The sequence below is a fragment of the Salmo trutta genome, chromosome 23 (genome assembly GCF_901001165.1).
Source record: "Salmo trutta chromosome 23, fSalTru1.1, whole genome shotgun sequence".
Classification (NCBI taxonomy): domain Eukaryota; kingdom Metazoa; phylum Chordata; class Actinopteri; order Salmoniformes; family Salmonidae; genus Salmo; species Salmo trutta.
The window spans coordinates 16,950,350-16,975,153 of NC_042979.1; the positions used below are offsets into that span (position 1 = coordinate 16,950,350).

At 46.9% G+C, this 24,804-nt stretch overlaps 1 protein-coding gene and 1 long non-coding RNA gene across 12 annotated transcripts in view; one reads left to right on the plus strand and one right to left on the minus strand.

Annotated features, from left to right (window-relative positions):
• Nucleotides 1-24,804, minus strand: part of LOC115159493 (guanine nucleotide exchange factor VAV2) — a 216,772-nt gene that overhangs the window by 81,783 nt on the left and 110,185 nt on the right. The gene's annotated exons all lie outside the window — the stretch shown is intronic.
• On the plus strand, nucleotides 23,049-23,549 carry LOC115159494 (uncharacterized). The gene is made up of 2 exons (XR_003868896.1): nucleotides 23,049-23,133; nucleotides 23,263-23,549. It is a non-coding gene; the product is annotated as an uncharacterized LOC115159494 (long non-coding RNA).

Sequence of the window (24,804 nt, forward strand, 5' to 3'; positions counted from 1 at the left end):
ATCAGTCTAATACGTGTCAGGGAGGCAGGGAGTGAGCTTACTGGGTGTGAAATGAGAGGGATATGAGGGATGGAGGGATAGAGAGGAGCACAACAGGTCCAGCTCCATCCATCATACAGACAGAGAAGAGTTAAAGACTGACTAGCCAGCCAGCAGGGCTCAGAGCCAGTCTGGACCTACAGACTTCAATGTATATAAACTATATGACGTCAATGGCTCTATTCTAGAGCATTTATCCCAAATCATAACTTCGCTAATAATACATGTATTAATAGTGTGACGGTCCTAATTCTGTTGGCAATGATTAGTATGATGATGGTGATGCAATGGCATTAATGCTGATTATGTTAGGAGGAGGAGAGAAAAGAGGTGAAGGAGGAGAGAGGAGGGGTGGAGGAGGTGAAGGAGGAGAGAGGAGAGGTGGAGAGAGGAGAGGTGAAGGAGTAGAGAGGAGAGGAGGTGAAGGAGGAGAGAGGAGAGGTGGAGGAGGTGAAGGAGAAGAGAGGAGGTGAGGTGAAGGAGGAGAGAGGAGAGGAGGTGAAGGAGGAGAGAGGAGAGGTGGAGGAGGTGAAGGAGAGAGGAGAGGTGGAGGAGGTGAAGGAGGAGAGAGGAGAGGTGGAGCGAGGAGAGGAGAAGTAGGAGAGAGGAGAGGAGGTGAGGTGAAGGAGGAGAGAGGAGAGGAGGTGAAGGAGGAGAGAGGAGAGGTGGAGGAGGTGAAGGAGAAGAGAGGAGAGGTGGAGCGAGGAGAGGAGAAGGAGGAGAGAGGAGAGGTGGAGGAGGAGAGAGGAGAGGAGGTGAAGGGGGAGAGAGGAGAGGTGGAGGAGGTGAAGGAGGAGAGAGCAGAGGTGGAGAGAGGAGAGCTGAAGGAGGAAAGAGGAGAGGAGGTGAGGTGAAGGGGGAGAGAGGAGAGGAGGTGAATGAGGAGAGAGGAGAGGTGAAGGAGGAGAGATGGAGGAGGTGAAGGAGGAGAGAGGAGAGGAGGAGGAGAGAGGTGGAAGAGAGAGGAGAGGAGGTGGAGGAGAGAGGAGAGGTGAAGGAGGAGAGGTGAAGGAGGTGAAGGAGGAGAGAGGAGAGGAGGTGGAAGAGGAGAGAGGTGGAAGAGAGAGGAGAGAGGTGGAAGAGAGAGGAGAGGAGGTGGAGGAGAGAGGAGAGGAGGTGGAAGAGGAGGTGGAGGAGAGAGGAGAGGAGGTGGAAGAGGAGAGAAGGTAGAGGAGATAGGAGAGGAGGTGGAAGAGGAGAGAAGGTGGAGGAGATAGGAGAAGAGGTGGAAGAGGAGAGAGGAGGTGGTGCGGTGCTGTCTAAGCAGGTTTCATCTCAGCAAGAGGTCTGGCTCTGACGGGAGTGTCACTTCCACGGGTGTCTGGTCAGACTGCAGCCCCACTCTGCCTGATGAAGGTGTGGGGGATGGATGGGGGTGTGTAACAGGGTTGTCGGGCTGCATTATAGTCTCACAGCTGAAGGGATTCACAATAGCATGCATGGAGGGGCAGCCAGTGGCAGGTGTGGAGGGGGGTCTAGTGGAGTCACCGATTGACATGTCAAAAACAAGGGAATCACTGTACTTCCAGGAATTGGGACCTGATAACAAATGAAAATGGACTGGTCTCCCAAGAGTCCACGCATAGGGAATGTCATTATCTACTCTATCGATACATCGGTAACACATTATATATGACAAGGGCATCAAAGTGGACGAGGAAACTGGAAGCGATCAGCTGGACTGGTGAAGACAGTGAGAGTGTGATGGAGAGTGAGAGACGGGCTTGTATGGACGTGTCAGAGTGTGGACGTGTCAGAGTGTGGACGTGTCAGAGTGTGGACGTGTCAGAGTGTGGACGTGTCAGAGTGTGGACGTGTCAGAGTGTGGACGTGTCAAAAGGTGGGCGGAGCTGTTATTCTTTGAGATGATGATGTCACTTCAGATCTGACATCACAGACTAAGGTATCAGAGGGACTCATCTCCTACTGATGTCCTTGATCAGCCGAGAACCACACAGGTTTACACCCAGGGGGTAACAAAATACAGAACGTGTGTGTGTGTGTGTCTCTCGGAGCAGAAGTAGGTATTTAACTAAAACAAAGCTAAGCTGTAGTAAATTGGATCCTCCGTACTGCCTCTCTTCATCACAATATCCAACACAAGACAAAACAAAAAAACTCTCCCTGTGTGCTGACTTGGCGAAGCGTGAAAGAACACGGGTCAAACTGGGCACGGAGAGGAGAATGTCATGTCAGATCAGACCGAGAGGTTGGCGCCTGGTAACCTTCCAGGACGGCCATACACTTCATTGAGCGTTAGCGCCCGTGTAGACAGCACAACCGACCCACCCCCAAAACTCCAACCTCTCTCCAATGAATGTTGTCACATTTCTCCTCTCCAAAACACTGCTAACAGGCACGAACGCTCGGAACGCCAGCCTCGGAACACCAAAAGAAGAAGAATGCACGCTCATGACAGGGATCGAAGTTTGGTGGGCGGCTCTCGCATTGGTTAATAAGTCTCTGTGATGAGGCGGGTTGATGTGGCTGTCACTCTGCCAGCGCCTGTCACTCCACACAAGAGGCTTTTTGTCATCAGCACACAGTGATATTTGCTTGGCAGAGATGCCATTATTCCCAAACAACCCCTATTATAGCTGGATATCTAGTGTGAACTGAAGCCTTGAGGGGAAGTGGTGTAAGAGCCAGCAAACACAGCTGGCTGTCACTCAACTAGACATCAACAACCACCTTTCCTAATATAGGCCCCAGTTTTGATACTGCTGTCCATGGTATTATATCTGCCATTAACTAGTGAGGCTGAGGGGAGGGGAGTCGGTCTTGGTCAGGGTATTGACACAAAGATTGCTAAGTAAGGCAGTGTGTGGTTAAGTGCTGGTAGAGAGCTGGGAGTCGTCAGTCAGTCCGTCAGTAGACTGTGGTAATTTCCTCAACATGGTTTAGAACAGTGGTATTCAAAGTCCGTGTCGCAGGGGATATATATTTTGGGGGAACAAAACATTAAGAGTACAGATTATTTTATGAGGCAATATCCAAACGTTTTTTGAGAAAGATCATTTGAAAAAAACATTTTTATTGAGTAAATATATTTATTGGATTATTTCTATTTTGATGTAAATGCATGTTGATGTAAAAATCTAAATGTACAGATTTTAAGGTTGCGTCATTAGATTTGGGGTGGGTCACGATGGGTTCTCCAGAAATACTGGTGGAAAAATGGTGTTGCCCATTTAAAGAGTTTGAATACCACTGGTTTCGAGGGCTCCCACTAAACAGGAAGTGGGTTGGATATAAGCTCTTCTTCTCTACGTTATCCTCTACCCCTAGTCTCTCTCTCTGTGTGTGTGTGTGTGTGTGTGTGTGTGTGTGTGTGTGTGTGTGTGTGTGTGTGTGTGTGTGGACAGGACAGACGGGTGGGGCTGGTTATGTGGTTCTATGCATCATAGAGAGAGACTGTCTGGTGTAAATCTCTCACTCTACAGCTCTGTGTATATGGGTCTGTCTGGGCCCTGTCACCCACACACACATCTCTCTCATGGATTTTAAGCCTGGTAAACCGACTGGTCACACACACACACAAAATCCACCCATAAACCACATACATCATGGAGGAGAGAGAAGAGGGATAGGAGAGCCAGAAGATGAGGGAGACACTCATATCATTCTTGGTGTTGCTGTCCATAACAGTCTCCATTAAATTCCATGATGACAACATGAGTCTGTTGTTTGCCATGTTTCAGTGATGAGTAAAGGCCCTGCTTTCAACAGAGCTCCCAGTGTGGGACCAGTACAATCCAGACGATTGTAACAACACAGCTCACAGGCCAGACATAGACTTACTGCTGTGCCATTCTGCTCATGTCAGCAAAACAGAAAGAACCAAGCCCCTAGGGCCTACAAGAACCACACCCCTAGAGCCTATAAGAACCACGCCCCTAGGGCCTACAAGAACCAAGCCCCTAGGGCCTACAAGAACCACACCCCTAGAGCTTATAAGAACCACGCCCCTAGGGCCTATAAGAACCACGGCCCTAGGGCCTACAAGAACCACACCCCTAGAGCTTATAAGAACCACGCCCCTAGAGCCTACAAGAACCAAGCCCCTAGAGCTTATAAGAACCACACCCCTAGAGCCTACAAGAACCACGCCCTTAGAGCTTATAAGAATCACGCCCCTAGGGCCTACAAGAACCACGCCCCTAGGGCCTACAAGAACCACGCCCCTAGAGTTTATAAGAACCAAGACCCTAGAGCTTATAAGAACCACGCCCCTAGAGCCTACAAGAACCAAGACCCTAGAGCTTATAAGAACCACGCCCCTAGGGCCTACAAGAACCACACCCCTAGAGCTTATAAGAACCACGCCCCTAGAGCCTACAAGAACCAAGCCCCTAGAGCTTATAAGAACCACACCCCTAGAGCCTACAAGAACCACGCCCCTAGAGTTTATAAGAACCACGCCCCTAGGGCCTACAAGAACCACGCCCCTAAGGCCTATAAGAACCACACCCCTAGGGCCTACAAGAACCACGCCCCTAGGGCCTATAAGAACCACGCCCCTAGGGCCTACAAGAACCACACCCCTAGGGCCTACAAGAACCAAGACCCTAGAGCTTACAAGAACCAAGCCCCTAGAGCTTATAAGAACCACGCCCCTAGAGCCTACAAGAACCACGCCCCTAGAGCCTACAAGAACCACGCCCCTAGAGCCTACAAGAACCACGCCCCTAGGGCCTATAAGAACCACACCCCTAGAGCCTACAAGAACCACGCCCCTAGAGCCTACAAGAACCACGCCCCTAGAGCCTACAAGAACCACGCCCCTAGGGCCTATAAGAACCACACCCCTAGAGCCTACAAGAACCACGCCCCTAGAGTTTATAAGAACCACGCCCCTAGGGCCTACAAGAACCACGCCCCTAAGGCCTATAAGAACCACACCCCTAGGGCCTACAAGAACCACGCCCCTAGGGCCTATAAGAACCACGCCCCTAGGGCCTACAAGAACTACACCCCTAGGGCCTATAAGAACCAAGACCCTAGAGCTTATAAGAACCACGCCCCTAGAGCCTACAAGAACCAAGCCCCTAGAGCTTATAAGAACCACGCCCCTAGATTCTACAAGAACCACGCCCCTAGAGCCTACAAGAACCACGCCCCTAGGGCCTATAAGAACCACACCCCTAGAGCCTACAAGAACCACGCCCCTAGAGCCTACAAGAACCACGCCCCTAGAGCCTACAAGAACCACGCCCCTAGAGCCTACAAGAACCACGCCCCTAGGGCCTATAAGAACCACGCCCCTAGAGCCTACAAGAACCACGCCCCTAGGGCCTATAAGAACCACGCTCCTAGAGCCTACAAGAACCACGCCCCTAGGGCCTATAAGAACCACGCTCCTAGAGCCTACAAGGGCCCCACAGGACACAAGGCAAAGACAATAACCTGGTTAATGATGTGAACTAATGTCACACTATAAAGCCCTGGGGTGACATTCATACTTCCACAATCAATATTCAGTATAGCCTACAGTACATAATCATAGCCTGTAGACTGTAACAATGCTCTCCCTATGGTAGTAATAAAACAATCATTGCATTACAACACTGTTCTGACACACCTTTTACAAAGCAAAGTCACCTAGGGATTTGATATAGGATCTGTTTGAAGGGATCGGTTTCAGAGAATGGAGTGAATGAGCAATGCAGGCTCCTCAATGTGGGTCAGCCTCTCCCGTCTCTCCCTAGCAGGCACTGTCTGCTGCCATTCGCACGTTTCCTGAAGCAGTCAGCCTAATGAAAAACAAACATTGTTTTGCATGAACCGTTGAAAGTTTGGATTCATTCGGAGATGCATGTCTGGACCAAACAAGACAAAGTGTGCCAGACACAGAATCTATGTGAGGAAGAGAGAAAGAGAGAGAGCGAGCGAGAGAGTGAGAAAGACAGCCAGACAGGGAGACAGACAGACCTAAAGCGGCTGTCTGCCATGTTTACAGAGTTTGAGGGGGCGATGGGTGTAATCCCACAATGCTTTCCCCACTGCGGTCTATGGCCTGGCCCATGATGTCAGCGGATTGTTTTAACAGGCTTATTGCACAATCCCCAATCCTATTTCCCCTAAGAGACAGGCAGGGGAGAGACCTCAGTCAGAACTGATCTTTGTGTTTCCGTATCAGTGCTCAGAGGTCCAGTGCTCTCTGAACCCAGCAGAGTGGGTCTGGAAGGCTTCCCTGCCCCAGGGTATGGGGGGCTACTGGGTCTGATGCTTGAATTCTGACTGGAGATGCATGATGGAACAGGAGGCGTAGGAAGACATTGCTGACTAATAGACAGACAGCCAACAGTCCCTGTATCAGTCCCTGTATTCTCCTCACTGAACACTGTAGCTGGATCAGACATGATCCTTATTAGGGCTCTCAGCCCTGTCCCAGGAGACAACACTGGGGGAGAGACCAAGGAGGAGAGGGGAAGAAGAATTCCAAAAGAACCCCCTCAAAGAAGAGAGGGAAGAAGAAGCCTTTGGTGGCTCTAGCAGAGAGGGTCATCCTATTTGTAGTTCGACAGGGGGTCTGAGACAGTGGACAGACGCGCCTCATTAAAGAAGAAAGCTATGGTTAAGGCATTGGGGATTTGGGCTGACAGCACAGCTCCCCGACCCAACTCCACACACACACACACACACACACACACACACACACACACACACACACACACACACACACACACACACACACACACACACACACACACACACACACACACACACACACACAGCCCTCTCCCTGTCCTGGGCAAGGCAATCAGAAGGGTATGGGACAGGCGCTGGGGGGAGTCCAGGTAGAGCGGTCGCTCAGCTTGGTTTAGTGTGTTAGGTGTTGATTAATGAGTGGTCTGAAATCTGAACCATGCTGTCTACAGGGCCTGAGCTGGGAGAGAATTCTCCTGTCTCTATCCCTCATCAGATAACATATGACAGGAGACAATGATTGAAATGACAGCCAGTTCCAAGAAATATGCATGTTTATAACAGTATCTATAATGAAACTTATGCCATCCTGCACAAGGTCTTACAAGGTGATGACCATATCTGTAGGCTATGCATACGACCATGTCAGTACATATAAAGACGTCGGATTGAAATGTCCAAAAGGATGTGGAGATAAATGTAGGGGGTTGACAGATCTTAACCAGGAGGGTATTTCTCAGAACAGAAAGCTTGTTTCAGTGACTATCAATAGGACCAGGGCCGTAGCTCCATATGAACTCAGAGGTCCCGACCTTGCTCAAATGTTCAAATTAAAATAACATCTCTTTTTTTTAAAATTGGGAACTCAGTCGGGGTTGAGAGTTGGAATAGTAGAATACACAAGGTGCAATTTAAAAACTTGGTTGTGCATCAGCAGTTTCCCTCTTATTATGTCACTCACTGACAGTGACTCAATTAGCCCATGCCAGTTAATACATTTTACATTGGTAAATTAGTCTAGTTAGTCTAGCCAGCTATCTAAACTTGTAGTAATCATGGCCGAATTACCGATCGGGCACACAGGGCATTCATTCTCTCACTCAGATGTCATATTAACCTGGCATAAGTCATGGCAAAATGTGTAGAATTGCAGGAAATTTGCTGTAAAACTGCAAAGATAAATGTTCTGTGAAGCATCCTTATTTGTTTACCTTTTGTTAATAAAATACTTTTTCTGCTTGCAGATCCCTCTTTACCTATTAAATGACAGTTTTTAATCCAGGGGCTGAGTTGGTGTGAGTGAATGTGAAGCGACTAATTGCATAGCTAATGGACTATGTGTTTGAAGATCGACTGAGATGAATGAAGTTACAGCAACCGATGTAATAATGATCTCCAAATAGCATTTTAGAGATAGAACACACCTGTCCACTGTAATCATCACATGCCACTCAGGGTTTTCCTAAAGCCCAGGGAGAGAAGAAAACAGTACACTTATACAAAAAAACGATATCCTGTTAATATCCTGGTCTTTAACTCTGCCATCCTGACGGGGACACTGGCCTTTGTCATTCTATTGAGCGAGCCGTCCCTTCAAATAAGACAACAGAGTTTGACGGTTGCTTTTAATATCGACGTGAAGGTTTGTTCCTCCCAGGACTCCACTGACCTCTCTGTCACTCCGGACTAACCCAAAACACAATAACCTGAAGCGGGGACACACACGGCGCGCACACACACACTCACGCACACACACAGGCGCAGACTATCAAGCACAAACCCATAGAGACAGTGATGCAGAGAGTGACCCTGGCAGGGGATGCTGACAGGAGAGTCTCTCTGATCTCATCAAGCCCATGTGCCAGTCGTATTCATGGGAATCAGCTCTCATTTCATTCTCCTCTAGGATTCTGTCAGAAAAGAACTGAACAGAGACACAATCTAATAGACACAGGAACAGAGCAACATGCTCTGGGCTGACCACGGTTCTATTACTCTAGACAATACTTCAGTGTGATTTACTACAATAACACATTGACATTTATCTCGTCTATTTCATGACTGTATTTTAGCCTTTCACATAAAAATACTAAAGAGAGCAATGGGAAAGACACTGTATAAACAGATGGCTACTCTGAGGGGATCTGGATGGGAAACGGTGGAATGATGAGCTTTGGCTCTCATCTGCAAGGCTGGGTTGAAAGATGAATCTAAAAACAACATTCTCTGTTTGCACCACAACCATTCATAGTAATAAGTAGGCTGTAAGACATGAGAAATGTGCACAGAACAGGCTGTCCTAGCTGGGAGAGCAGACCACTGCTTTTCAGTTCCGGTGTGTGTGTGTGTGTGTGTGTGTGTGTGTGTGTGTGTGTGTGTAGCAGCTCTGTGGCATGGCCCCTCTGTGTTAAACCACTCTAGCCTCTAGCTGTGCTTTGCTCTGGGCCTCTGACATGTCTACACAGAGCCCATAGAGACCACTAGAGCAACCACAACCTACATTAGCCGACCGTGGCGCAAAACAGTCTGGGCAGAGAAGCATAGGGTTGACTCCAAACCACGGCTAAAACAGGAGTGGAAAAAGAGAGGGGGAGGAGGCAACAAAAGGCCACAGAGAGGTGAGGGAGGTATAGGGCCTCTGGGTTGTCCCCACCTATCTTTTCCAACAGTCCATCTGCTGTCCCTCCTAGACTCTGTTCTCTGTTCTCTGTGTTCTATTTCGCCCCTCTCTCTCTAGAAAACGTGGCTGTCGTTCCCTGAGGTCTCCAGCGAGGCCAGACTCCAGTTGTCTTTGGAGGTCCTCTGTGCTGTGGGTACAAGGCTTTGCTTTTTGTGTCTCCTCGTTCACCACCATCCCACCACTCCTAACTAAAGTAGGAATGCTGTCAGATAGAATGGCTGGAGTTCCCATGAGCCCGCTGGCCCACCCTGGGACCCAGAGGTCATTGAGGTGACACAGTGGCATGGCATTTTGTCATTAATATTACATGGGTCCTGGTTAGAGGGAGTCACTCTGGTTCAGTCAGACCACTGTCTCAGCATGGCTCCAGAGCCCCAACACAGATCCCTGATCTCTCAGCAGGGCCTCTGGATACGGAAAGATCTGCCTTCCTCCACAAGAGCCTTGCAGTTTATACTGTAAGAGGCACATTATACACATTCTACATTATAGCCTACACATTATAGTTTCTAGGAGATCCCCAGTCAGACAGGATTTTGCTATGAGCCATCAACCTTGTCCATCTACATGCTTAGTCCCCTTAGAGCAGGCCTACCTACAGACCATGCTTTACAATCCCCGACATCCTTATATGCTTCATGTAGTGGCCCTAGACATTCTCTCTGATCTCAGACTAACTGCTGCTCCAGCCTCGGCCTGTCTATCTGTCCCTACCTCCCTCCCTCCATCGTTCGTTAGCTCCCATCAGAGCCCAGACAGCTCCAGCACCTACGGCACAATTGATTTAGACTTTTGAAATACACCACCTACCTGCTGTTGGTGGCTTTACATTAGCTCAAAGGGAGGTCATTTGTTTAATGCCACTCTTCGAAGGAGGGAGAGATGGAGAGAGAGAGAGAGATGTAAAGAGGGAGAGATGGAGAGAGGGAGAGCTATTAAGTTAATGCATTTCTCCCCCCTGATATTGTCCTCCCAGTTAGAAGGCCCTGGAGCACCGTACAGTAGCCCTGTAGTTAGCTGTAGACGTTCCGTCTCGGAATACGGCGCTTACTGGAAAGGGAAAGTGTATTGTAACTGTAGAGCTGCCACATAGAACCAAGATAACTGAAGTGTTACGGACTGCAGCATTGACCACAACCTGAAACACTGACCGACGTGACCATGACCAAGGACATGATGACAAGGCAGGATTCTGTGTCTTAAGCCATTACATGGAACATTAGCCTAAATGTACCTGAGGGAAAGGGGGATGGGAAAGAAGAGACAGTCAGTGCTATAGGAGGAGGAGAGACAGTCAGTACTATAGGAGGAGGAGAGACAGTCAGTAATATAGGAGGAGGAGAGACAGTCAGTACTATAGGAGGAGGAGAGACAGTCAGTACTATAGGAGGAGGAGAGACAGTCAGTACAATAGGAGGAGGAGAGACAGTCAGTACTATAGGAGGAGGAGAGACAGTCAGTGCTATAGGAGGAGGAGAGACAGTCAGTACTATAGGAGGAGGAGAGACTGTCAGTAATATAGGAGGAGGAGAGACAGTCAGTACAATAGGAGAAGGAGAGACAGTCAGTGCTATAGGAGGAGGAGAGACAGTCAGTACTATAGGAGGAGGAGAGACAGTCAGTAATATAGGAGGAAGAGAGACAGTCAGTACTATAGGAGGAAGCGAGACAGTCAGTAATATAGGAGGAGGAGAGACAGTCAGTAATATAGGAGGAGGAGAGACAGTCAGTACTATAGGAGGAGGAGAGACAGTCAGTAATATAGGAGGAGGAGAGACAGTCAGTACAATAGGAGGAGGAGAGACAGTCAGTACTATAGGAGGAGGAGAGACAGTCAGTACTATAGGAGGAGGAGAGACAGTCAGTACAATAGGAGAAGGAGAGACAGTCAGTGCTCTAGGAGGAGAAGAGACAGTCAGTGCTATAGGAGGAAGAGAGACAGTCAGTACTATAGGAGGAAGAGAGACAGTCAGTAATATAGGAGGAGGAGAGACAGTCAGTAATATAGGAGGAGGAGAGACAGTCAGTACTATAGGAGGAGGAGAGACAGTCAGTAATATAGGAGGAGGAGAGACAGTCAGTACAATAGGAGGAGGAGAGACAGTCAGTACTATAGGAGGAGGAGAGACAGTCAGTACTATAGGAGGAGGAGAGACAGTCAGTACAATAGGAGAAGGAGAGACAGTCAGTGCTCTAGGAGGAGAAGAGACAGTCAGTGCTATAGGAGGAAGAGAGACAGTCAGTACTATAGGAGGAAGAGAGACAGTCAGTAATATAGGAGGAGGAGAGACAGTCAGTAATATAGGAGGAGGAGAGACAGTCAGTACTATAGGAGGAGGAGAGACAGTCAGTACTATAGGAGGAGGAGAGACAGTCAGTACTATAGGAGGAGGAGAGACAGTCAGTACTATAGGAGGAGGAGAGACAGTCAGTACTATAGGAGGAGGAGAGACAGTCAGTACTATAGGAGGAGGAGAGACAGTCAGTACTATAGGAGGAGGAGAGACAGTCAGTAATATAGGAGGAGGAGAGACAGTCAGTAATATAGGAGGAGGAGAGACAGTCAGTAATATAGGAGGAGGAGAGACAGTCAGTAATATAGGAGGAGGAGAGACAGTCAGTACTATAGGAGGAGGAGAGACAGTCAGTACTATAGGAGGAGGAGAGATAGTAGGTAATATAGGAGTAGGAGAGACAGTAGGTAATATAGGAAGAGGAGAGACAGTCAGTAATATAGGAGGAGGAGAGACAGTCAGTGCTATAGGAGGAGAAGAGACCGTCAGTACAATAGGAGAAGGAGAGACAGTCAGTGCTATAGGAGGAGGAGAGACAGTCAGTACTATAGGAGGAGGAGAGACAGTCAGTAATATAGGAGGAGGAGAGACAGTCAGTAATATAGGAGGAGGAGAGACAGTCAGTACTATAGGAGGAGGAGAGACAGTCAGTACTATAGGAGGAGGAGGAGAGACAGTCAGTACTATAGGAGGAGGAGAGACAGTCAGTAATATAGGAGGAGGAGAGACAGTCAGTAATATAGGAGGAGGAGAGACAGTCAGTAATATAGGAGGAGGAGAGACAGTCAGTAATATAGGAGGAGGAGAGACAGTCAGTAATATAGGAGGAGGAGAGACAGTCAGTAATATAGGAGGAGGAGAGACAGTCAGTAATATAGGAGGAGGAGAGACAGTCAGTAATATAGGAGGAGGAGAGACAGTCAGTAATATAGGAGGAGGAGAGACAGTCAGTAATATAGGAGGAGGAGAGACAGTCAGTACAATAGGAGGAGGAGAGATAGTAGGTAATATAGGAGTAGGAGAGACAGTAGGTAATATAGGAAGAGGAGAGACAGTCAGTAGTATAGGAGGAGGAGAGACAGTCAGTGCTATAGGAGGAGAAGAGACAGTCAGTGCTAAAGGAGGAGAAGAGACAGTCAGTGCTATAGGAATAGAAGAGAAAGTCAGTGCTATAGGAGGAGGAGAGACAGTCAGTACTATAGGAGGAGGAGAGACAGTCAGTAATATAGGAGGAGGAATGACAGTCAGTAATATAGGAGGAGGAGAGACCGTCAGTAATATAGGAGGAGGAGAGACGGGCAGTGCTATAGGAGGAGAAGAGACAGTCACTAATATAGGAGGAGGAGAGACGGGCAGTGCTAAAGGAGGAGAAGAGACAGTCAGTGCTATAGGAATAGAAGAGACAGTCAGTACAATAGGAGGAGGAGAGACAGTCAGTACTATAGGAGGAGAGACAGTCAGTGCTCTAGGAGAAGGGACAGTCAGTGCTCTAGGAGAAGAGACAGTCAGTACAGTAGGAGGAGGAGAGACAGTCAGTAATATAGGAAGAGGAGAGACAGTCAGTAATATAGGAGGAGGAGAGACAGTCAGTAATATAGGAAGAGGAGAGACAGTCAGTAATATAGGAGGAGGAGAGACAGTCAGTAATATAGGAGGAGGAGAGACAGTCAGTACTATAGCAGGAGGAGAGACAGTCAGTACTATAGGACGAAAAGAGACAGTCAGTACTATAGGAGGAGAAGAGACAGTCAGTACTATAGGAGGAGAAGGGACAGTCAGTACTATAGGAGGAGAAGAGAAGTCAGTGCCATAGGAGGAGAAGAGACTGTCAGTACTATAGGAGGAGGAGAGACAGTCAGTACTATAGGAGGAGGAGAGACTGTCAGTAATATAGGAGGAGGAGAGACAGTCAGTAATATAGGAGGAGAAGAGACTGTCAGTACTATAGGAGGAGAAGAGACAGTCAGTACTATAGGAGAAGAGACAGTCAGTACTATAGGAGGAGAAGAGACAGTCAGTACTATAGGAGGAGAAGAGACAGTCAGTACAGTAGGAGGAGAAGAGACAGTCAGTACTATAGGAGGAGAAGAGACAGTCAGTACTATAGGAGGAGAAGAGACAGTCAGTACTATAGGAGGAGAAGAGACAGTCAGTACTATAGGAGGAGAAGAGACAGTCAGTACTATAGGAGGAGAAGAGACAGTCAGTACTATAGGAGGAGAAGAGACAGTCAGTACTATAGGAGGAGAAGAGACAGTCAGTGCTATAGGAGGAGAAGAGACAGTCAGTGCTATAGGAGGGGCAGCAGATGAACTGAATGTAAAAGCAATATTACAGTTTCCAGATCACTGACCCACATGCTGGTTAAATTACTTTTTTCTCTCTCTCTTCTCCTCTCTTTCTCTCCTCCCAGTCCCTCTCTCTCTTTCTTTTTTTGCCCCCCCCAAAAAATAAAAAAATTAAGTGAATGCTTGTTTTTCATACATCTCGGGTAAATTGAAGCCTTGTATCGTGATCAGCCGGAGCCCACTCTAAGAAATGGGATCTGTCAAATACATGGGGCGCTGAGTGTGCGTGACGCCTGCCGGCCGAGAGGGAGGTACAGTAGACGTCTGGCTCGCTGCACACCGTCCGTCATGTTCAGCGGCTGGACTGTGCCTTTAATACACACTCATCTGATTGTTTATTCATTGTTTTCTTGCTGTGCTTCTCTTGGTCTTGAATACATATCAGAAGAATAGATAGATATCATATTTGCTTTCCTGGCTCAGTGACAGTTGTTTCTCAGATGAACATGTCTCCTAATGGAAGACAGGGTAGCAGTGCTAGTCGCTCTTTTAAGGGTCCTTGGAAACTCTTCGCAAATGGAAACATGGGATGTCAAATTCCAAACACAACATGAATAAAAACGCTCATGTTCACTGTTGTCTGATCCCAGTCACACCCACACAGGGCGTGGTGTAGAATCAGGTAGAAGATTAGGGGAAATAACCACCAGAGAAGTTGTTTCATATTTCCGCCACAGCCCTTTTAACAGCCACAATCCCCCTACTGTTGTTACCATGGCTACCGGCGAGACAGGGTCCCCTCCCCGTACCTCTCCCCACGTTCCCAAGTTCAGAAAACGCAATAGCCCAGAGTCCACGATGAAAAATAAAAACACTTGACACTCCATTATTTGCTGTTCCTGTCTGTCTCCCTCCAGCAGCCCCCTCTGGTCTCTGGTCTCTGCTCTCTGCTACGGTAGCACCACTTGACTTTTATGTCTGCCCATTCAGCTCCACTGATGTTGCAGATGCTCGCGCTGCAGATTGCTTTTTATACTCAGGCACTTATGGTAGGTACTGTAGTTGTCAACCTTAGCTTTCCTTCCCCGGGTGGCTGTAACGGCAGGAGCTTTAGGAAGCTGTAAAATCAGGCATCTGATCGTTATTTGTAAGCTAAATACTGTAGATAAGAGTTGGACCTGAACGTAGTTTGGGGATGTTTTAGGTACAGTATAGGGGAACCAGGAGGGGAACAGAAATGTAATAGTCATTTGTATGTTGAAAAATATAGGTGGACCTGAATAGGAAGAACCTTTTGGATTGGCGGAGGGTCATGTGCTGTACATGCAGCTGAGGCACATCTTGGTAAACTTTAGTCCCTGGTTTAGTGCTTTAGTCTAGGCAATGAGAGTACTGCGGTGCAGGAAAGGTGACAGGGTTGCAGAGACCCATCTCTCTCTTTAATTCTCTCCATCTCTCTCTCTCTCTCCCTGTGTGTCTGGGGGGGATTAAAGAAAACACAACACAGCGTTTAATCTCACACAGGAAAATGGAGCAGTGGCTATGAATGTGATATAGGGATTTTGAGCTGTCGAGATGAGGAACACGCTATTTTATTGCCGCAGTAATCTGTTGCAGACGACTAATTCATTCATGAGGCCATTTTTCCCTCTGTACCAATTCTCCAACCCATAAGCCACTTTATTAAAGAGCAAAGAAGAGTGGCTTTGTAAAGATAATACACCCACATGCTCGTGATAAAAGCTCATATGAAGTACTTTGACGGAGTACAAAAAAAACCCACAATTATCGGCGATGGGAAACCATGTGAAACGTGCCTCTCGCTTCTCCAAACTGCCCGAGTAGTTCCATAGAATTCTCAAATATGAATATGATGCTTTCTTTAGAATGTGACCAGTTGCTGACATCAGAATAGCAATGAGGATATGGATGGGGATAATGGTGAGGTCATGAGAGTAGCTGTGGAGTGCTGGTTTGGGTTTAGTATTGGGAACGTCTGAGAAATATCCTGTACATAAACCATCCAGAATGCTCCCTATGGTACAGTAGAGCCACTGCATTAATCTAACAAGAATATGTATGTGCTCTAAGGGATAAAAATAGTATGATTAACTATTATCCTCTGTGGCCAACCAAGCATCTGCTTAATGTAGTTTACACACACAGTAGCTATAAGCAAGGCTAAATATATACATACAGTCCTCTCACATTGTCATTATTTCTCCTCTTAACCCCTTTGAGGACCCACTATGAATGTATCGTATGCAGTGTTGCTATATGGCCAGTCTCTATGGATGTGAGAGAGCTAGAAGAATCCTAAAGTAGTAATAACAGAGGCTCTGAAGAGGGGGACTCTAATTAGCAGGCCTGTGCACTCTGCAGTACTCTCATAAAGAGACCGGGCTCTTCCTGAGGAAATGGCTCATTCTGACCCACTGGTGGAATGGGGCTCCCGGCTAGGCTAACAGGCTGAACACTCTGAACCCTCACGCCTCCGCCACTCTGGCTCTTCTCCCTCTGGTCTGCACAGAGCACACATATAACCACACTGCAGTCTAAGGGCAGGCATCAGACTACCACAGTGTGTGCATGTGCATACTGTCACAAAGTGACACAATGTGTGTGTGTGTGTGTGTGTGTGTGTGTGTGTGTGTGTGTGTGTGTGCGTGTGTGTGACATCCAGCATACCTCTCTCCAGGGCCATTGCTCTGTGGTAGTGGAGAGGAGTACAGATAGAGGCTGTTTGTGTGTTGGGGCGGTGGGCAGTAGCAGTAACAGCTAGCATCACCAAGGGGCTCCCCTCTGTACAGATGAAAAATGTCATTTGTCTCTTTCTCTAGCCTCCCTCTACCCCCTTTCCTCTCCTAAGCCGCCCGGTGCTGCCAGTTTGGGCTTTCCAGGGGCTTGCTGGAGCCGTGGCAGGCTGCTAAACAGTCACAACTGGCTGCCATGTCCTAGCCTGACTTCTACGGCTGCAGCTCTACAGCTTAGGCCCTGTAGACACACATTCATGTCCATTAGACTACTGGGTAAATGAAACAGTGGAGTTCCACTCTAAAGTCCTGACTCCACATCAGGCACAGGGGTGCAGCTGAATCTGACCTCCTCCCAACCACTTAGCCCCTCCATCAGGTGGGGGGCGAGCGTTTGTGTCCGCCGCCCGGCATGCCGTCCATTAAATATAAATGACAAGTACACTGAGAGGCGCCACCTGTGGAGGCAGGAAACGCCCTGTAAACAGAGAGCTCTATTCTGTTTGAACAAATCAAAGTGATCAAGCATTCCTCAAAGGAAGTGGAACGGCTCACAACCCAGTTTACACACGTGTATCTCATCCATGGAAAGGGCAAATTGGAAGGGCTAAGTGTCTGGGGTGTGGCAGTGGTGGAGGATAGGCACTGGTCCTAGACAGCCACAGGGTTGGATGATAGCATGCCATCTGTCAGATCAGTGTGCAATCCTACCCGTCGGTCCTATTTGCCCCATCAGGTACAGTGGTATTACACAACACCAGTTAACTGTGCCTTGGTGTCCTTAGTGAACCTAGCCTCAAGCATTCTATTCCAGCCATATCAGTACACTAACTAAACGCCTTTCTCTGAACCCTTCCCGTCAGACTGTTGCTAGCTGACAAAGCTTAACAACAAAGGTCAGACATGGCCAAATACAGCCAGAGTGATATATTTTGGGAGGGAAGGGAAAAAGAGAGGAGGACGGACAATGCGAGATGACCTCTACATTGCAATCTTGGCTGTGGGGTTTTGCTCATTGGAACAGGAACTCGCTGCAGGCAGTAACAGCAACGCTATCTAAACCATTACTCAAAAACAGCCCTGTGACCAGAGTGGGAAAGGACAGATTCTTTGTGGGGGAAGTTAGGGAGCAGCTGCAGAGGAGACAAAGGCATATTCCTCAAGCAAACACCCCATTTCACATGGAGAGATAAGAAAATCAATTCATAACGGAAAAGAGTGGCACTAAAGTTGCCAATCGTCTCAGATTCTCTGATGAAATGGATAGCAGAGAAGAAGAAAAAAAATCGCAAAACGGTAGGCTACTTTTTTGGGTTGTGTAACATAGCCTAGTTTGCAATGCTCTCACAATCCTTCTTTAACCTACATGCTGCTATTCAAAAACAGACACATGGAGGCCACATCACAGCATATGCTAAAAGGATGCTTCAGCAGAAATCAAGCACATCATCAGTATGGGTCAGAGTCCAGAGAAAGAACACCCAAACAGCTGGAGGACTGTCTCTGTCTGGGCTGTCTGTCTTTGTGTCTGTCCTTGTGTATGACTCAGCGTTTCTGTCTATCTGTCCCTCCCAGGCCTGGCCTCTCTGCATGGGGTGTCATGACTGAAGATGTCCCCTGTGACAGACTGTGCTACCTAGCTAGGCATTCTGGGATTGCAGAGGGAAACTGATATAGAACAATGTTACTAAAGAGCATGTGATAAATGGCATGCTTGTCTGTGTGATGGAAACATGGCTCACCCCTGTTGGCAGCCAGTGACATTTGGAAATGGTGTGATTTACCTAACTTTATGCCTGTGAACATGCAGGGAGGGGAGGCATGTTTGTGTGAATAGCATGAATTGCCCAGTAATTTATATAGGCAGAGAGATAGATGATAACAGACAGTGGAAGAATACATAGTAGGTGGATGGATAGTAAGGATGGATAATTAACAAGGAGAGAAATATTGAGACCAATACAAAAAAATATGGATAAACATTATTGCAATTATGAACCCTATTGTCTAAGGAATAACAACTGGGCTTCCCTGGTCTCAGTTTCCATCAGCATGCCCATGTTGTGCCAACCAAGATAGCTATGCCCGGGGGAATCTTCACCGGCGGTGGGGCAACTATCTGTCACTCTCCCCCTGTCTGATAACTACAGAGCATTACTGAGAAGCTCAGCTCCCCTCTCCTGTTGCCTCCCAGCTGCTCACACAGCGATAAGTTACACAGTCAGAGTCTAGGAGTGATGCTGCTTCCTCATCTCTCTCTGTGTGTGCGCTGGCAGCTCACACGCACACGCACACACACACACACACACACACACACACACACACACACACACACACACACACACACACACACACACACACACACACACACACGGGACCAGCATATCAAGCAGAACACCAAGAGATGGAAGGCAGAAACATGATCAGAATGATCCAGCATACATTAATACTAGGGCAGAGCAGGCAGCATGCCATTTTAATCAACATATTACCTTATATCACTTCAGATTATTAAGAGTCTTATGCACAGTAGGGAGAGTGCATAGGACTATCTCACATTCCTGGTGTACAGTATAGTGTATATCTTACAGTCCTCACTATCAACACAGCAGTTCATTTGCATGTACACTATTCCTCTATGGTTTATCTGTGCCTTATTGCTTGTTCCAGTAGCCCATCAGTAGTCAGCCATGTCGTTCATTTGCTCCAGTATGTCCCAGTAGTACACTCAGTATGCACATATTACGACCATGTGACCATGGCTGGAACAGACATCTGCTTCATGCATCATCAGCAACCATCCAGCCAGCCAGCGGACAAGCCGTGCTCTGTGGCTTTGGAGTGACATTGGGCTGGTTGGGGCTTAACATGTACATTTACTGAAAATGGAAAGTCAGCAGAAAAGGGACCTCATTGTGTCTCCCTGGCAGCAATGACCTTCAAGTATTGACTAACCCCATTGGCTGGGTATGAAGAACCATGACGTGAGAATGAAACAGTAGATCATGTGAAATCAGCATGTAAGAGCTGATGTTGGGCTATGTTCTCCAAACTAGGGATGACAACGGGAAACAGCAGCACATCATGAATAACACTCACTATCTAGCCACTTTTAGCATCATTCATTCAGGAAGCTTTCTGCGAACACATTCTCCTGGACAATAGCAACTGAACCACATCATTTAAGAGGGCACTGAGAGGCCTTGTGAGAAAGGGTACCATTAATGCAAGGATGTCTGGGGAAGAAAGGGAGGGAGGGAGGGAGGGAGGGAGGGAGGGAGGGAGGGAGGGAAAGGGTGCTGAGTTGCTGATCCACGCTGAGAGGTCAGGGTTGTGCCCTGTCACCCTATGACCCTGCTCCCTGGGCAGAGGTCTGAGGTGAGCTTGTCAGGCCACATCGGCTGGCATTTGTCTGAGGAGGGCTCCGGCTGCAGCCAGGCGAACCTCTCGCCCCCGCATCCTATTCGCAGGGAGGTGGTAACCAGTGGAAACCGGTTGGGACAGCGGCGAGCAAGAGGATCCACGAGGACAAAGCTCTTACATACATCACTGTCGCCTCTAGGTAGCATATTATATTATAAATGCACAGAGGTGGGATATTTATGTGTGTGTGTGTGTGTGTGTTTGACAGAGTGCATGTATAGGTAAAGCGACAAGTGTGTGTGTCTGTATGTGTGTGTGTGTGTGTGTCTGTATGTGTGTGTGTGTGTGTGTGTGTGTGTGTGTGTGTGTGTGTGTGTGTGTGTGTGTGTTCATGCATGTAATGTGTGTTCATGCATGGTTGTGTGTGTGTGTGTGTGTTCGTCAACAGACACTGAGTCATAGTTGACAGCCTGCCCTATCTCCATATCAGAACATTACATTAACCTAGCCTCAGATGCTGAAAAAGAAGCCAAAACAAACAAGAACCTGATGTAATTTCCCTTCTAGATTAGACTCGATGTCTCTGTGAATCACCTAGCGCCCCTCCATCCACTCCACTGACTTCCTCCATCACATATAGAAACCCAAAGACACAACAAACCCCAAATTAACAAACAAACAAGCCTATGATCTGATTAGTGTGGGCCGTGCCTCTTAGGCCTCTTTCTATGAGTTGAGGGTAAACATACAGTGGCAAGAAAAAGTATGTGAACCCTTTGGAACAACCTGGATGTCTGCATAAATCTGATCTTCATCTAGGTCACAACAATAGACAAACACAGTCTGCTTAAACTAATAACACACAAACAATTATATATTTTCATGTCATTATTGAACACACCATGTAAATATTCACAGTGCAGGGTGGGAAAAGTATGTGAACCCTTGGATTTAAGAACTGATTGACCCTCTTTTGGCAGCAATAACCTCAACCAAACTTTTTCTGTATTTGCAGATCAGACCTGCACAACGATCAGGAGGAATTTTGGACATTCCTCTTTACAAAACTGTTTCAGTTCAGCAATATTCTTGGGATGTCTGGTGTGAACTGCTCTCGAGGTCATGCCCCAGCATCTCAAATCGGGTTGAGGTCAGGAATCGGGTTGAGGTCAGGCCACTCCAGAAGCCATATTTTCTTCTGTTGAAGCCATTCTGTTGTTGATTTACTTCTGTGTTTTGGGTCATTGTCATGTTGCATCACCCAACTTCTGTTGAGCTTCAATTGGCAGACAGACAGCCTCACATTCTCCTGCAAAATGTCTTGATAAATTTGGGAATTTATTTTTCCGTCGATGATAGCAAGCTGTCCAGGCCCTGAGGCAGCAAAGCATCCCCAAACCATAATGCTCCCTCCACCATACTTTACAGTTGGGATGAGGTTTTGATGTTGGTGTGCAGTGCCTTTTTTCTCCACACATAGGGTTGTGTTCCTTCCAAACAACTCAACTGTAGTTTCATCTGTGCACAGAATATTTTGCCAGTAGCGCTGTGGAACATCCAGGTGCACTTTTGCAAACTTCAGATGTGCAGCAATGATTTTTTTGAACAGCAGTGGCTTCTTCCGTGGTGTCTTCCCATGAACACCATTCTTGTTTAGTGTTTTACGTATCATAGACTCGTCAACAGAGATGTTAGCATTTTCCAGAGATTTCTGTAAGTCTTTAGCTGACACTCTAGGATTCTTCTTAACCTCATTGAGGATTCTGCGCTGTGCTCTTGCAGTCATCTTTGCAGGACAGCTACTCCTAGGGAGAGTAGAAACAGTGCTGAACTTTCTCCATTTACAGACAATCTGTCTTACCGTGGACTGATGAACATCAAGGCTTTTAGAGATACTTTTGTAACCCTTTCCAGCTTTATGCAAATCAACAATTCTTGATCTTCTGCCATCTCTTTTGTTCAAGTGAATGCTTCTTGTGAATAGCAAACTCAAATTTTGTGAGTGTTTTTATAGGGCAAGGCAGCTCTAACCAACATCTCCAATCTCACCTCATTGATTGGAATCCAGGTTAGCTAACTCCAATTAGCTTTTGGAGAAGTCATTCACCTAGGGGTTCACATACTTTTTCCAACCTACACTGTGAATATGTAAATTATGTATTCAATATAGACAAGAAAAATGCAATAATTTGTGTGTCATTAGTTTAAGCACACTATGTTTGTCTATTGTTGTGACTTAGATGAAGATCAGATCAAATTTGATGACCAATTTATGCAGAAATCCAGGTATTTCCAAAGGGTTCACATACTTTTTCTTGCCACTGTATACAACTTTTCAATCCACATGACTGGCTGACTTGGATGAGTTGTGATGAGTCAAAATCACACGAAGTAAATAAATGCAGACGTCAACACAGAAACAAAATAAAGGAGCAAACCACAACGTTAGTCATCATCTATCACTAATCGTATTAACTCTGGATTACTTCCAGGCTTTGACGCATTGTGTCTCTGAGGCAGTGGAATTTGGATGTATGTTTGAGTGTGTGTATGTGTGTTTGTGTGAAGTGCACTGCAGATTAAGATTAGCCTACACAGAGGTGGATGGCAGAATTATAGATTAGCCTACACCGGGGGTCGGCAACCCGCGGCTCTTTAGCGCCGCCCTAGTGGCTCCCTGGAGCTTTTTCAAAAATATGAAATTGTTTTTGTTTTAATATAATTTATTATCCAATGCTGTAAAAATTTGTATAATAAATATTTAATTTCAACATTTCTGTCAACGAAGATTTACGTCATAGCCTGCGACACACGTTTCTTTCAGCTCGGCGTAGTGCCAGACAGGTGGCTGTTGCAAACAAACCGGCGGGTGTGTCATGGGCCATGGATCCCAAAGGGAAAAAGAGAAAGATAGCTGAGGAGAACAGAGGATTCCACAGTTCTTGGACCGAATCATTTGCTTTCATTGCCAATGCGGAAGGATTGCCTGCATGTTTGCTTTGTAATGAGAAGTTGTGAAATAACAGAAAGAGTAACGTGGAAAGACATTTCCATTCTTCCTGACAGTTATAGGAACATGAAGAAATATGCATTTGGAGTATTATCCATCTTTGGATCAACATACCTGTGCGAGCAGATATTCTCAAACATGAACTACATAAAATCCAAATACCGCACCCGCCTCACAGATGAGAGCTTGCAGTCCTGCGTGATTAAAGTTACATCTTACATGCCCGATGTTGAGAAGCTGTCCAGTGATGTCCGAAAACAGAAGTCACATTAAACGGGTAAGAACACAATCCTGTCATAGGCACATATTTAGTAACAAAGTGGCTGTTTTTATAAAGTGATTTCTGATTTTTGTCAGTATATATTTGGAATGACACATAGGGATATTATTGAGTTTTGTTGCTCAGGTCCGAGGATGGCTGCATTGTATTGTGCGTGTCAAAAGAGAAGAGGATAATGCACAGAAATCGAACTTAAACTGTATTATTTTAATTTTATATACTTTACCTTTTCAAAAGGCTGCTGTTTTATTGCACTCTCTGTTGCCCAGATAATGGGGAAAAGAGAAGAGGATTGTATGGTATTATTGAGGATTGAAAAGGACTGCATTTTATTTCCATGGGGAGGTCTGAAATTACAGGAGGCTTATTATGCACGTTGCACATTTTGTTGTTGTTTTTTCGAATCCTAAAATGACATCAAATCGGATTTCTGTATTGTATTTCTATAATTTCATCAATGCAACGAAACATAATACATTAATATTATAATGGAAGTTTAACTTAAAGCACCATCGTACAGCAGAGTAGTCACGTGGTGCGTTATTCTCTCCGGGATGCGCTGCAGGTAAAATAAACGCTTAATCATGAATGCTCATTATGTATTTGTAGCCTACTTATCATTTTGATAGTAGGCTAATATAGCTAATATAGACACTTACAGCATGTGTTGCCTTCATTATAAGGCTTATATAAGGCTTGTAATTTTTTGCGGCTCCAGACAGATTTGTTTTTTGTTTTTTTGGTCCAATATGGCTCTTTCAACATTTTGGGTTGCCGACCCCTGGCCTACACAGAGGTGGATGGCAGAATTATAGATTAGCCTACACAGAGGTGGATGGCAGAATTATAGATTAGGGCACGTAGAAGTGCAAGCTGAGGGCGCAGCGGTCTAAGGCACTGCATCCCAGTGCTTGAGGCGTTACCACAGACCCGGGTTCAATACCAGGCTGTGTCGCAGCTGGCCGCGACCAGGAGACCCATGAGGCGGTGCACAATTGGCCAAGCGTCGTCCGGGTTAGGGGAGGGTTTGGCCAGCCGGGATGTCCTTGTCCCATCGTGCTCTAGAGACTCCTTGTGGCGGGCCAGGTCCATGCACACTGACTTTGGTCGGCAGTTGTACAGTGTTTCCTCCTACACAGTGGTGCGGCTGGCTTCCGGGTTAAGTGGGCAGTGTGTCAAGAAGCAGTGTAGCTTGGCAGGGCCGTGTTTCGGAGGACGCATGGCTCTCGACCTTCGCCTCTCCTGAGTCTGTACGGGAGTTGCAGAGATGGGACAATACTGTAACTACCAATTGGGTAGTTGAAATAAAGTAGTGCAACCTGCTCTCTCTCCATTCTCCTCATCTGTAGATCCACCTCCTCCTATCTCTCTCTCCATTCTCCTCATCTGTAGATCCACCTCCTCCTATCTCTCTCTCCATTCTCCTCATCTGTAGATCCACCTCCTCCTATCTCTCTCTCCATTCTCCTCATCTGTAGATCCACCTCCTCCTATCTCTCTCTCCATTCTCCTCATCTGTAGATCCACCTCCTCCTATCTCTCTCTCCATTCTCCTCATCTGTAGATCCACCTCCTCTCTCTCTCTCTCTCCATTCTCCTCATCTGTAGATCCACCTCCTCTCTCGACTGACTGACTGACTGACTGACTGACTGACTGACTGACTGACT